Raw genomic sequence first — 12,979 nt, 5'->3', positions numbered from 1 at the left:
CCCTTTATGTTCTGCATATCCCTTTATGTTCTGCATATCCCTTTATGTTCTGCATATCCCTTTATGTTCTGCATATCCCTTTATGTTCTGCATATCCCTTTATGTTCTGCATATCCCTTTATGTTCTGCATATCCCTTTATGTTCTGCATATCCCTTTATGTTCTGCATATCCTTGTTCTGTATATCTGCATATCCCTTTATGTTCTGCATATCCCTTTATGTTCTGCATATCTCTTTATGTTCTGCATATCCCTTTATGTTCTGCATATCCCTTTATGTTCTGCATATCCCTTTATGTTCTGCATATCCCTTTATGTTCTGCATATCTCTTTATGTTCTGCATATCCCTTTATGTTCTGCATATCCTTTTATGTTCTGCATATCCCTTTATGTTCTGCATATCCCTTTATGTTCTGCATATCTCTTTATGTTCTGCATATCCCTTTATGTTCTGCATATCGCTTTATGTTCTGCATATCCTTTTATGTCTTGCATATCCCTTTATGTTCTGCATATCCTTTTATGTCCTGCATATCCCTTTAAGTTCTGCATATCCCTTTATGTTCTGCATATCCTTTTATGTCCTGCATATCCCTTTATGTTCTGCATTTCCCTTTTTGTTCTGCATATCTCTTTATGTTCTGCATATCCCTTTATGTTCTGCATATCTCTTTATGTTCTGCATATCCCTTTATGTTCTGCATATCCCTTTATGTTCTGCATATCCTTTTATGTCTTGCATATCTCTTTATGTTCTGCATATCCCTTTAAGTTCTGCATAACCCTTTATGTTCTGCATATCCTTTTATGTCCTGCATATCCCTTTAAGTTCTGCATATCCCTTTATGTTCTGCATATCCCTTTAAGTTCTGCATATCCCTTTATGTTCTGCATATCCTTTTATGTCCTGCATATCCCTTTAAGTTCTGCATATCCCTTTATGTTCTGCATATCCTTTTATGTCCTGCATATCCCTTTATGTTCTGCATATCCCTTTATGTCCTGCATATCCCTTTATGTCCTGCACATCCCTTTATGTCCTGCACATCCCTTTATGTTCTGCATATCCCTTTATGTTCTGCATATCCTTTTATGTCCTGCATATCCCTTTATGTTCTGCATATCCCTTTATGTTCTGCATATCCCTTTATGTTCTGCATATCCTTTTATGTTCTGCATATCCCTTTATGTTCTGCATATCCCTTTATGTTCTGCATATCCCTTTATGTTCTGCATATCTCTTTATGTTCTGCATATCCCTTTATGTTCTGCATATCCCTTTATGTTCTGCATATCCTTTTATGTCTTGCATATCTCTTTATGTTCTGCATATCCCTTTAAGTTCTGCATATCCCTTTATGTTCTGCATATCCTTTTATGTCCTGCATATCCCTTTAAGTTCTGCATATCCCTTTATGTTCTGCATATCCCTTTAAGTTCTGCATATCCCTTTATGTTCTGCATATCCTTTTATGTCCTGCATATCCCTTTAAGTTCTGCATATCCCTTTATGTTCTGCATATCCTTTTATGTCTTGCATATCCCTTTATGTTCTGCATATCCCTTTATGTCCTGCATATCCCTTTATGTCCTGCACATCCCTTTATGTCCTGCACATCCCTTTATGTTCTGCATATCCCTTTATGTTCTGCATATCCTTTTATGTCCTGCATTTCCCTTTATGTTCTGCATATCCTTTTATGTTCTGCACATCCCTTTATGTTCTGCATATCCCTTTATGTTCTGCATATCCCTTTATGTCCTGCATATCCCTTTAAGTTCTGCATATCCCTTTATGTTCTGCATATCCCTTTATGTTCTGCATATCTCTTTATGTTCTGCATATCCCTTTATGTTCTGCATATCCCTTTATGTTCTGCATATCCCTTTATGTTCTGCATATCTCTTTATGTTCTGCATATCCCTTTATGTTCTGCATATCCCTTTATGTTCTGCATATCTCTTTATGTTCTGCATATCCCTTTATGTTCTGCATATCCCTTTATGTTCTGCATATCCCATTATGTTCTGCATATCTCTTTATGTTCTGCATATCCCTTTATGTTCTGCATATCCCTTTATGTTCTGCATATCCCTTTATGTTCTGCATATCCTTTTATGTTCTGCATATCCCTTTATGTTCTGCATATCCCTTTATGTTCTGCATATCCCTTTATGTTCTGCATATCTCTTTATGTTCTGCATATCCCTTTATGTTCTGCATATCCCTTTATGTTCTGCATATCCTTTTATGTTCTGCATATCCCTTTATGTTCTGCATATCCGCGTCGGCCCTTTATGTTCTGCATATCCCTTTATGTTCTGCATATCCCTTTATGTTCTGCATATCCCTTTATGTTCTGCATATCCGCGTCGGCCCTGATTGCATCCTTATCACATTGGCAGCCATGTGGGTTGGCTCATTCCTTAGGCAAGAAGACCATTCAATTTCCAATTTTTTTGACATCCATATTTCTCCTCCTACAGCCTGCTGATGAGCTGGTTGCTGATAGGCTGGTCCTGGGGCTGTCTGAAGGTCAATCTCATCCTCTTCTTCCAACTCACTGTCAGACTTCGAATTGACATGATCCTCATATTCGGAAAATTATTCATTTTCCAAAGTAAAAGACGCTCCTTCCACACTAGCTTCTCTCTCTGCAAAAAAAGACCCTCTGAGCAGAGAAGATTTTTGCCATACTGATTGATTGTCGTAAGGTGCCACACATGCAAAGCTATTTATTTGTTATGTCACTCCTACTGATTTTTTTTTTTTACAATGTATCGAAAATAATGTATTGTAATAACATTGTACAGGTTCCAGTAAGACATTATGTAGTTTCAAACACTACAAAGGGTAAAGAGTGGGAGAAAAGTGGGAGACAGGCAGACAGGTTCTTAGTGCTATGTTGAAACAGCAGGTCCAAGGAGGAGGAAGAAACAGGGAAGGCAACCTTTTCTGTTTCATGTTTACCACACACACACTTAACCACACTTATTTCCCTCGGGTTCAGTGGCCCCGAACACCACATATGTAATATAAATGTGTGTGTGTGTGTGTGGGGGGGGGGGGGGCACTCAATGACAAATGAAAATGTGTTGTTTTACATGCTCTTCACAGAAAATGAGCCAAGGCCAATGAGTCCCAAGTTGAAAAAAATAATTAATTGTCTCATTTTTCTTTTAGTAAACTTTGAAAATGGGTCCCACAGACCCGAACACCACACAAGGGTTACAAACATGAACATGTCAGTACACACACAACAAGTAGGTCACATGGGGGAGAGGTGTTGTGCAGTGAGGTATTGCTTTATTTGTTTTTGAAACCAGGTTTGCTGTTCACTTGCGCTATATAAGATGGAAGGGAGTTCCGTAAACTTATGGCTCTGTATAATACTGTATGTTTCCTTGAATTTGTAATGGACCTGTGGACTGTGAAAAGACCCCTGGTGGCATGCCTGGTGGTGTCACGCCCTGGTCTTAGTATTTTGTGTTTTCTTTATTATTTTGGTCAGGCCAGGGTGTAACATGGGTTATTTATGTGGTGTGTTTTGTCTAGGTTTTTTTTGTAGGTAATGGGATTGTGGTGTAGTATAGTTGTCTAGAAAAGTCTATGGTTGCCTGGAGTGGTTCTCAATCAGAGGCAGGTGTTTATCGTTGTCTCTGATTGGGAACCATATTTAGGCAGCCATATTCTTTGAGTGTTTCGTGGGTGATTGTTCCTGTCTCTGTGTTAGTTTGCAGGGATTGGGCTGGCCAACACGATTCGGTTTGCTTGGAAGGAAAAGGAGTTGGAGCCATTAGGACGGAAAACTTTTGGAAGGATAATATTGATGGGGATTCTAAAGCTGACGGTGAAGGACGTGTTTTGTTTCCAAGGCAACTCGTTGGAGGGAGCATACGACGTGGCACTATATGCAGAGGAGAAACATGATGATATCCTGAGAAGGGCAAGAGCAGTGGGAGGTGAGAGGCCGATGAGCCACTATGAAATAACAAGCCTGGCGAAGAACAACTTTAGGGTTGTAACTGTCAACATTTACAACCCATACGTTAAGGACGAAGACGTGAGGGCCTTTTTGGGGAGATACATGGATAACGTCTCCTCAGCAAGGCACCTCAAAGACTCCCTTGGGTTTTGGAATGAGAGGAGAGGCTACCAGGCCCTCCTCAGGGAGGACCCTAAGGGACATGGTGGCTACCTCCATCCTCCTGCTATGTTCTCCCTAGGGGCTGACAGGGGGACGTTGTTTTATGCACGTCAGCCCCCATTTTGCAGGCGCTGTATGGCCTACGGCCACATATTCGCTTCGTGCAGCACAAGAAAATGCAGATTTTGTGGATCTGAGGAACACGAGGCGAGGGATTGTGACAAGCCTAAGGCGTGCCACGGGTGTGGCTCGTCAGCACACCTGTGGCGGGGATGCCCGGCTCATCAGAGGTCGTCTGCGGCTGGGGGGGAGCAGGAGCGGGGGATGGGGGAAGAAGAGGAGGGGAAGGAAGCATGCCTCATGACCAGAGTACAGGTCCAGAGGGGAAGGCCGCAAGGAAGGAGGAGGAGCAAGAAGCAGCGGATGGAAGAGAGAAGGAAACGGAAGGCACGGGAGTAGGAGAACCAGGAAAAGCGGCGGAAGAAGGCAACCGAGTGGAGGAGCATGAGAGAGAAGAAAGCGAGGGAGGAGTGTTGGAGACGGTGGAAGAGCAAGTGGACTGGGGGGAAAGTGCCCTGGTGGAAGAGATGAGGGGTATGGTGGAGGAGCTGGCGGGGGGGTGGTATCTCTCCACTGCCGCCATCACCAAAGAAGAGAATGAAGAGGAGGGTGCGATTGGCCGACAGTGAGAGGGAGGGGATGGCCAAGAGAGTGATGGGGGTGGGAGAAACCTCTGGGTTGCTGCTGGTTTCCCCAGGCCCTCAACTTCTGTTGGGTGGGGACACACCTAACAAGACTCAGGACTGGGTACAGGAGGAGGTGGGGAGTTTTTTGTTTGGGGACTCAGCCTCCCCGATTTTTTTCCAAACCAGCTGCAGCACTGGGGAGGGGGAGGAGTGTGGGGGTAGACCCAGGGTGCAGGGCACCCCGGAGCAAAACACTATTCCTGCATCCTGGGTTGGTGAGATGGAGGAAGAGGGGGATGTCGGGAGTACGGATGGTGTTCTCACCGGTAGATATGGAGCAGGGGAGCATCGGGTGAGTCTCCTGTTTTTTTTTCTGTCTGTCTGGGTTTAGAATTTGAGTGTATTACATGTTTTTATTTTATTCTTTCATGGGGTCTAATTTTACTTTTGTTAGTTTAAATGTAAGGGGTTTAAGGGATTTTGTTAAGAGGAGGGCGGTTTTTAGTTATTTGGAGGGTGTGGGGTTTGATTTTTGTTTTTTTACAGGAGGTTCACCTGGGGGATGGAGGGGATGTTAGTAGGTTTAAGAGGGAGTGGGACAAGGGGGAGTCGGTTTGGGGTATTGGGGGTGCACTCATCGGGGTAGGGATTTTGTGTGGGCACAGGGAGGTAAAAGTGGAGGATTCTTTTGTGGTGATGCAGGGGAGGGTTATAGAGGTGGATGTCACGATAAGGGATTGTACATTTAGATTAGTGGTGGTGTATGGGCCACAGGTGGTGGCAGACAGGAGGGAGATGGTGGACTGTCTGACGCCCCTGTGTGTCACAAATAGGAAATTAGTGATAGGGGGGATTTTAATACAGATTTAGGAATAGGGGGGATAGCAGTGCAGGCGCCATTGCCGGGCTAATGGCTTGCCATGGTCTGGTAGATGGTGGTCTGCACACTACTCCGAAAATGGCCGGTCCTACATGGCGCAACTCCAGGGGGGTTGAGCGGAGGCTCGACTATATTTTTGTACCCAGGTCTTTGGGTAAGTTGTCTGGGCGGCTGTTGCCTGTTTTCTTTTCGGATCACGACGGGGTGCTCCTGCAGGTGGGGTCGCCAGTCTGCCTCTTTGGTAGGGGGTACTGGAAGTTAGATCGGGATGTGCTGGAGGAGCAGGCTTTTGTTGACGGGTTTTATGGTTTCTTTTGGAGGCTTGAAGGCCTCCGGTCCATGTGCGAGGGGGTGTTAGAGTGGTGGGGATTAGTTAAGGTGAGGATTAGGGCTTTTATAATAGGGTATTGCAAGAGGAAAAAAAGGGAGGAGAGGAGGGAGGTGGATCGTATCCAAAGGTTAATTGAACTCGAGTACGAGGCAGGCAACCTCGGCGGGTCGTTTGACTGGGAGAGATCCGCAACCCTAGGCGGAGCTCAGGGAGGCCCAGATTTCACTAGAAGAGGTTGAGAGCGCTCTTAGGAGGATGGGAAAAGGGAAGGTGCCTGGCTGGATGGGCTGCCGGCTGAATTTTATCTCAAGTTTTGGGGTATACTTGGACCAGTGGTCCTCGAAGTCTTGAAGGCCATCCTTGAGACGGGGGTCCCAGGGGGATCAATGGCTGTTGGTGTGCTGTCACTTTTATATAAGAAGGGGGAAGTAACAGACCTTGGCAACTGGCGGCCGTTGACCATGCTGTGTGTAGATTACAAGCTACTTGCAAAGGTTTTAGCAGACCGGTTGCGCACAGCCCTTCCCTACGTCGTCCATGAGGATCAGACGTGCGGGGTAGAGGGCCGCTCTATTAGATGGAACCTACAGTTAATCAGGGACTCCATTGCTTGGGTTGAAGATAGAGGACTGCCGTTAATGGTAGCAGCGCTAGATCAGGCGAAAGCCTTTGATTGCGTGAATAGATCCTTTTTATTCAGAGTGTTAGGTCGATTAGGATTCATAGGATGGATTCGTACATTATATGTCGGAGCGGGGTGCCGAGTTAGTGTAAATAGTCACTTGGGTGACGTTTTTGACCTCTCGTCTGGGGTCAGGCAGGGGTGCCCACTCTCGGCTCTCCTCTTCGTTCTGTACATGGAGCCTCTGGGGGCTACCATCAGGGCAGACACAGGGGTGGAAGGCTTGTTGATCCCTGGAAGTGGGCTGGGTGTTAAGATGACGCAGTACGCCGACGACACTTCCTTGCTGCTGTGCAAGGACTCGTGCCTGACAAGGTCCCTTGCCATCTTTGGGGATTTCACCCGAGCGTCGGGAGCAGTTCTGAACCATGCAAAGTCTTCCGTCAAGTTTTTCGGAAGATGGTGCGGTAGAATGGATGTGCCTGGGGGGTTATCTCTCTGTGAGGGGGCCCTGAGGATTCTCGGGGTCCATTTTGAGACCTCCGGCTCAGCGACGCTAAACTGGAACATGCGTATCGCAGTGGTACAGAGGAAGCTAGCAATGTGGAAGGCTAGGTATTTGTCTTTTATGGGCAAAGTCCTGGTCCTAAAGGTGGATGTGTTGCCGTCTCTTTTGTATTTGGCGTACATCTACCCATTGCCGGCTTGTCTGAGGAGGCCTCTAGTGAGGCTTGTGTTTCAGTTCATGTGGAGTGGCAGGTGCGAGTGGGTCGCCAGGGCACGCATGATCTGTCCCATCGGGGAGGGAGGTAGGGGGGTACCACATTTCCCCCTCAAGCTGGACACAATTTTTGTTTCTTTCTTGTTAACGGAGCTTGCTCATCCAGTGATACACCCGTCCGGTTACCTCCTGCGGGTGTTCTTCTCGTATTTACATTTCGTATCAGGCGAGAAGCGTAATGGTGTGGTCTAACACGGGTCCTCGGGCGGAACAGCTGCCGTGGCACTTTGGTCATGCGGCCAAGTGGCTGCGTGCGCACCCTGAGGTTGAAGTTGCCCGAGTAGGTTTAGATCACAGGCACCTGTACGAGGAGGTCAGAAAGGCAGGGAGTCCGGCGCCTGTAGTGGGCATCTCGGAAGTGGTCTGGGAGGGAGTGCAGGTGCGGGGTCTGTACAACAGGGTCAAGGACCTGAATTGGTTGAGCCTCCATAAGTGCTTGCCGGTACGTTCCATCATGTACCGGTATAGTTTGGTGCAATCCCCCACCTGTCCAAGATCCTCTTGTGGCAGGGAGGAGACTGTGCGCCATGTCTTTTGGGACTGTGCCTTTGCCGGAGTAGTATGGGATAGGGCACGGGTGTTGTTAGGTTTGGTAAGGGGGGATTTTGTATTGACGTGGGCCAGGTTAGAGAGAGGTGTAGGGAGAGCGAGAGGGACGGATAGGGACAGGTTTCTGCTCTGGCTTCTCATGAGTCTCTTTAAACGGGGGCTGTGGGAAGCCAGGCAGAACATAGTGAAGACAGGGAGAGATTGGGGGGTGGAAGGGATAGTGAGGAGGGTGGAAGGAGATTTGAGGGGGAGGATGAAGAGGGAGGAGAGGAAGTGGGGGCAGCATGCTGCTCGGGAGAGGTGGAAGGGGGGTTTAGGGCTGGGTGTCATTTAGATTTGTAAGGGGATAGATTAGGGACGGGGAGATAGGGAAAGGTATTTTGTAGGGTGACGGGGAGGGAAGATGCTCCCCTGAGGTTTTGTTTGGGGTTTATGTTTAGTTAAATTAGTTAAATTAAAATACCATTATTTGAGTATGTATGAAAATTATGAGTTGTAAAGAACGAATGGTATTGAAGATAATAAATTATTTTTTATAAAAAATAAATAAATAAATAGGGCTGTTTTTGGTTTTTCACGTTTATTGTTTTTGTATATTGTTCTATTAATCTTTATTAAAGATGTATCAAAATAACCACGCTGCGTTTTGGTCCGCCTCTCCTTCACCGGAAGAAAACCTTAACAGGTGGGGTAAGTATGTGTGTGTCAGTGCTGTGTGTAAGTTGACTATGTAAACAATTTGGAATTTCCAACACATTAATGTTTCTTGTAAAAACAAGAAGTGGCACAGTCAGTCTTTCCTCAACTCTTAGCAAAGAGAGACCTGCATGCATAGGATTGATATTAGCCATCTGATTACAATGAAGAGCAAGACCTCCACTCTGTAGCTGAACTACGTTTTTATTTGCAGATCTTGACATTATGATTGGATAGAACTACAGTCGTTTTTGACAGTCAAAACCTTTGTAGCCTCTGCATGTGAGCATGTCCATCATCCTACTGCAGCTGATATGATTATATGTGGGGACATGGCGTGTGGCAGGGCTTTGTAATTCATAATGTTTTCCTGTAATGTATGCCTACCATGACGTTGAAAGCTCCTGAGAGCAGCCCGGGAAGGGGATTATGACTATGAGAGAGAGAAGCAGTTGGTTGGACAATCATAACCAACAACCGTCATACATACACTGACACACTCTAAACAAGCAAGAGCTAGTGTGTGTGTGTGTGTGTGTGTGTGTGTGTGTGTGTGTGTGTGTGTGTGTGTGTGTGTGTGTGTGTGTGTGTGTGTGTGTGTGTGTGTGTGTGTGTGTGTGTGTGTGTGTGTGTGTGTGTGTGTGTGTGTGTGTGACCGGTAGCAAGATTTAAACAAGCCAGCTAGTTCCAGAATATCATATGGTAGATTGTTCACACAAAATGTTTTACTTTATACAAAACTCGATCTCCCGGGCAACAATTGATTTAACACCTCTGTGACAGGATCTTTCTCTCCCAGCAGTTCTCACCTTTTCAGCAGCTCTTTCTGACGATAATCCCAGGCATATTATTTTTGTGTGACCTTAAGTGAGATTGAAAGACTCCAAAGATCACTCCTACACAAGCCCTACTCAGTTTTATGCTATATTTAGACACTTTCTATTTGAAATGTCTGCCTCCTGCCACTGGGCACAGACGTCAGTTCAATGTCTAGCTTTGATTGAGTTGTCAACTACTGTAATGTGATTTCAATGTGAAATCAACAAAGCATTTCACCATGTCATTGGATTCCGGTTAAGACGGAATGCCCTAACGTTGATGACTTTTTGCAAATCCAATCGATCAAATTTCCGTCAAATTGATTTACAAAGCCCTTTCTACATCAGCAGATGTCACAAAGTGCTTACACAGAAACCCAACCTAAAACGCAAAAGAGCAAGTAATCCAGAACGTTCTTCAAGATGTTCAAACGTTCATAGATGAACAGCAGGTTCTCCCCCAATGCACAAGGCTGAGTGGGCACAAAACCGGACAGGAAGATCATGTCAATGACTCAACCCACTCAAGTCGAGTATAGGGGGAAAAAAACCTGGCACAACGTGACGCACCCCTCCTAGGGACGGCATGGGAGAGTACTTTAAAAGTAAAAACATTTCACTTTGAAACTCGGACAAGACAGAGACGCTAGTTATAGGTCCCAAGAAACAAAGTAATCTTCTGTTGAATCTGACAATTAATCTTGATGGTTGTACAGTCGTCTCAAATAAAACTGTGAAGGACTTCAGCGTTACTCTGGACCCTGATCTCTATTTTGATGAGCATATCAAGACTGTTTCAAGGACAGCTTGCTATACTTTCCAGCTACCCGGATAAAGCACTAAATAAACTTCAGTTAGTGCTAAACATGGCTGCTAGAATCTTGACTAGAACCCAAACATTTCTCCAGTGCTAGCCTCTCTACACTGGCTTCCTGTTAAGGCTAGGGCAGATTTCAAGGTTTTACTGCTAACCTACAAAGCATTACATTGTCAAGACTTCCGCCGAAGTTGGCTCCCCTGCCTGTTCGGGTGATGCTCGGCGGTAGTCGTCAACGTCCTACTAGCCACTACCGATCCCTTTTTCATTTGTCTGTTAGTTTTGTCTTAGTTTCACCTGTGTGTATTTTGGTTTAATTAGCTTCCCTATATGTAGTAGTTTGACCCGCCCTTGTTTTGTGCGGGATTGTCTTTTGTTATGTGTGTACATATTAGGTCGTGGTGTATTTTGTTTTCTATACTGGACACCGTGTGGTTTTGGGTTGTCTGGTATAGTGTCCTGCGCCCTGTATTTTATTGGTCTTATCAGTTTGGTGTGCAATAGTAAAGCACTTTACTCCGTTACTCTCTCTCTGCGTCTGATTCTTGCACACACACCTAGTCCCGCGTGACATACATGGGCTTGCTCCTACCTATCTTTCCGATTTGGTCCTGCCGTACATACCTACACGTACACTATGGTCACGGTGTATCACTACAGACGCAGGCCTCCTTATTGTCCCTAGAATTTCTAAATAAACAGTTGGGGGCAGGGCTTTCTCCTATAGAGCTCCATTTTTATGGAATTGTCTGCCTATCCATGTGAGAGACTTAGACTCGGTCTCAACCTTTAAGTCTTTATTGAAGACTCATCTCTTCAGTAGGTCCTATGATTGAGTGTAGTCTGGCCCAGGGGTGTGAAGGTGAACAGAGGCACTGGAGAGACGAACCGCCCTTCCTGTCTCTGCCTGGCCGGTTCCACTCTCTCCACTGGGATTCTCTGCCTCTAACCCTATTACGGGGGCTGAGTCACTAGCTTACTGGTGCTCTTCCATGCCGTCCCTAGAAGGGGTGCTTCACTTGAGTGGGTTGAGTCACAGACGTGATCTTCCTGTCCGGGTTGGCATCCCCCCTCAGGTGAGCTATACTCGGCCTTGTCTCAGGGTAGTAAGTTGGTGGTTTGAATATATCCCTATAGTGGTGTGGGGGCTGCACTTTAGCAAAGTGGGTGGGGTTATAACCTGTCTGGTTGGCCCTGTCTGGGGGAATTTGTTGGACGTGGCCACAGTATCTCCCGATCCCTCTTGTGTCAGCCTCCAGTATTTATGCTGCAATAGTTTGTCTGGGGGCTAGGATCAGTCTGTTATATCTGGAGTATGAGTCATGTCTTGTCCTGTGTGAATTTAAGTATGCTCCCTCTAATTCTCTCTTTCTCTCGGAGGACCGGAGCCCTAGGACCATGCCTCAGGACTACCTGGTCTGATACTCCTTGCTGTCACCAGTCCACCTGGCCGTGCTGCTGCTCCAGCTTCAACTGTTCTGCCTGTGGCTATGGAACCCTGACCTATTCACTGGACATGCTACCTTATCCAGGATCTGCTGTTTTCGACTCTCTCTCTACCGCACCTGCTGTTTCTAAAAGCCAACTGACATTTACTCCTGAGGTGCTGACCTGTTGCACCCTTTACAACCACTGTGATTATTATTATTTGACCATGCTGGTCATCTATGAACGTTTGAACATCTTGGCCATGGTCTGTTATAATCTCCACCCGGCACAGCCAGAAGAGGACTGGCCACCCCTCAGAGCTTGGTTCCTCTCTAGGTTCCTAGGTTCCTGCCTGTCAAGGGAGTTTTTCCAAGCCACCGTGCTTCTACATCTGCATTGCTTGCTGTTTGAGGTTTTTGGCTGGGGTTCTGTATTGCACTTTGTGACATCGGCTGATGTAAGAAGGGCTTTATAAATATATTTGTTTGATTGATAGTACGCCAGTGACTCAACCCCTGCAATAGGGTCAGAAGCAGAGCATCTCAGTGAGGAAAGGGGAGCTGACCATGCAGAGACATCAAGGGTGGTTCGTCATTCCAGTGCCTTGCCATTCACCTTCACAGCCCTGGGTCAGACTACACTTAAGCATAGGACCCACTGAAGAGAAGTCTTCTGTAAAGACTTAAAGGTTGAAACTGAGTCTGCGTCTCTCACAGATATTGGCAGACCATTCCATGAAAATCAGACAGATAGGTAGGAGCAAGTCCATGTAATGCTTTGTAGGTTAGCAGTAAAACCTTGACATCAAGCCAGTGTAGAAAGTCTAGCACTGGAGTAATATGTTCAAATTATTTGGTTATAGTGAAGATTCTAACAGCTGTATTTAGCACAAACTGAAGTTTATTTAGGGATTTGTCCGGGGAGTCTAATCTAGAAGTGACAAAAGCATGGATAAGCTTTTCTGCATAATTTTTGACCAAAGGTTTCTGATTTTTACTATGTTACAAAGATGGAAAAATGCTGCCTTTCAAATAAATAAATATATATCATTTTAAAAAGTGGGGGGTAGATCAGCTTTATAATTGCAAATAGATTGTGGCTTCCATCAATGTAATTGTCTGCATAATTTACAATCCCCCATACTGTATATATTTGGGTAAATATATACAGTACCAGTCAAAAGTCTGGACACAACTAAACGTTTGGACACAACTGATTCTCT

The sequence above is a fragment of the Oncorhynchus nerka genome, linkage group LG24 (genome assembly GCF_034236695.1).
Source record: "Oncorhynchus nerka isolate Pitt River linkage group LG24, Oner_Uvic_2.0, whole genome shotgun sequence".
NCBI lineage: Eukaryota > Metazoa > Chordata > Actinopteri > Salmoniformes > Salmonidae > Oncorhynchus > Oncorhynchus nerka.
Note: the sequence above shows the minus strand (reverse complement) of the source record.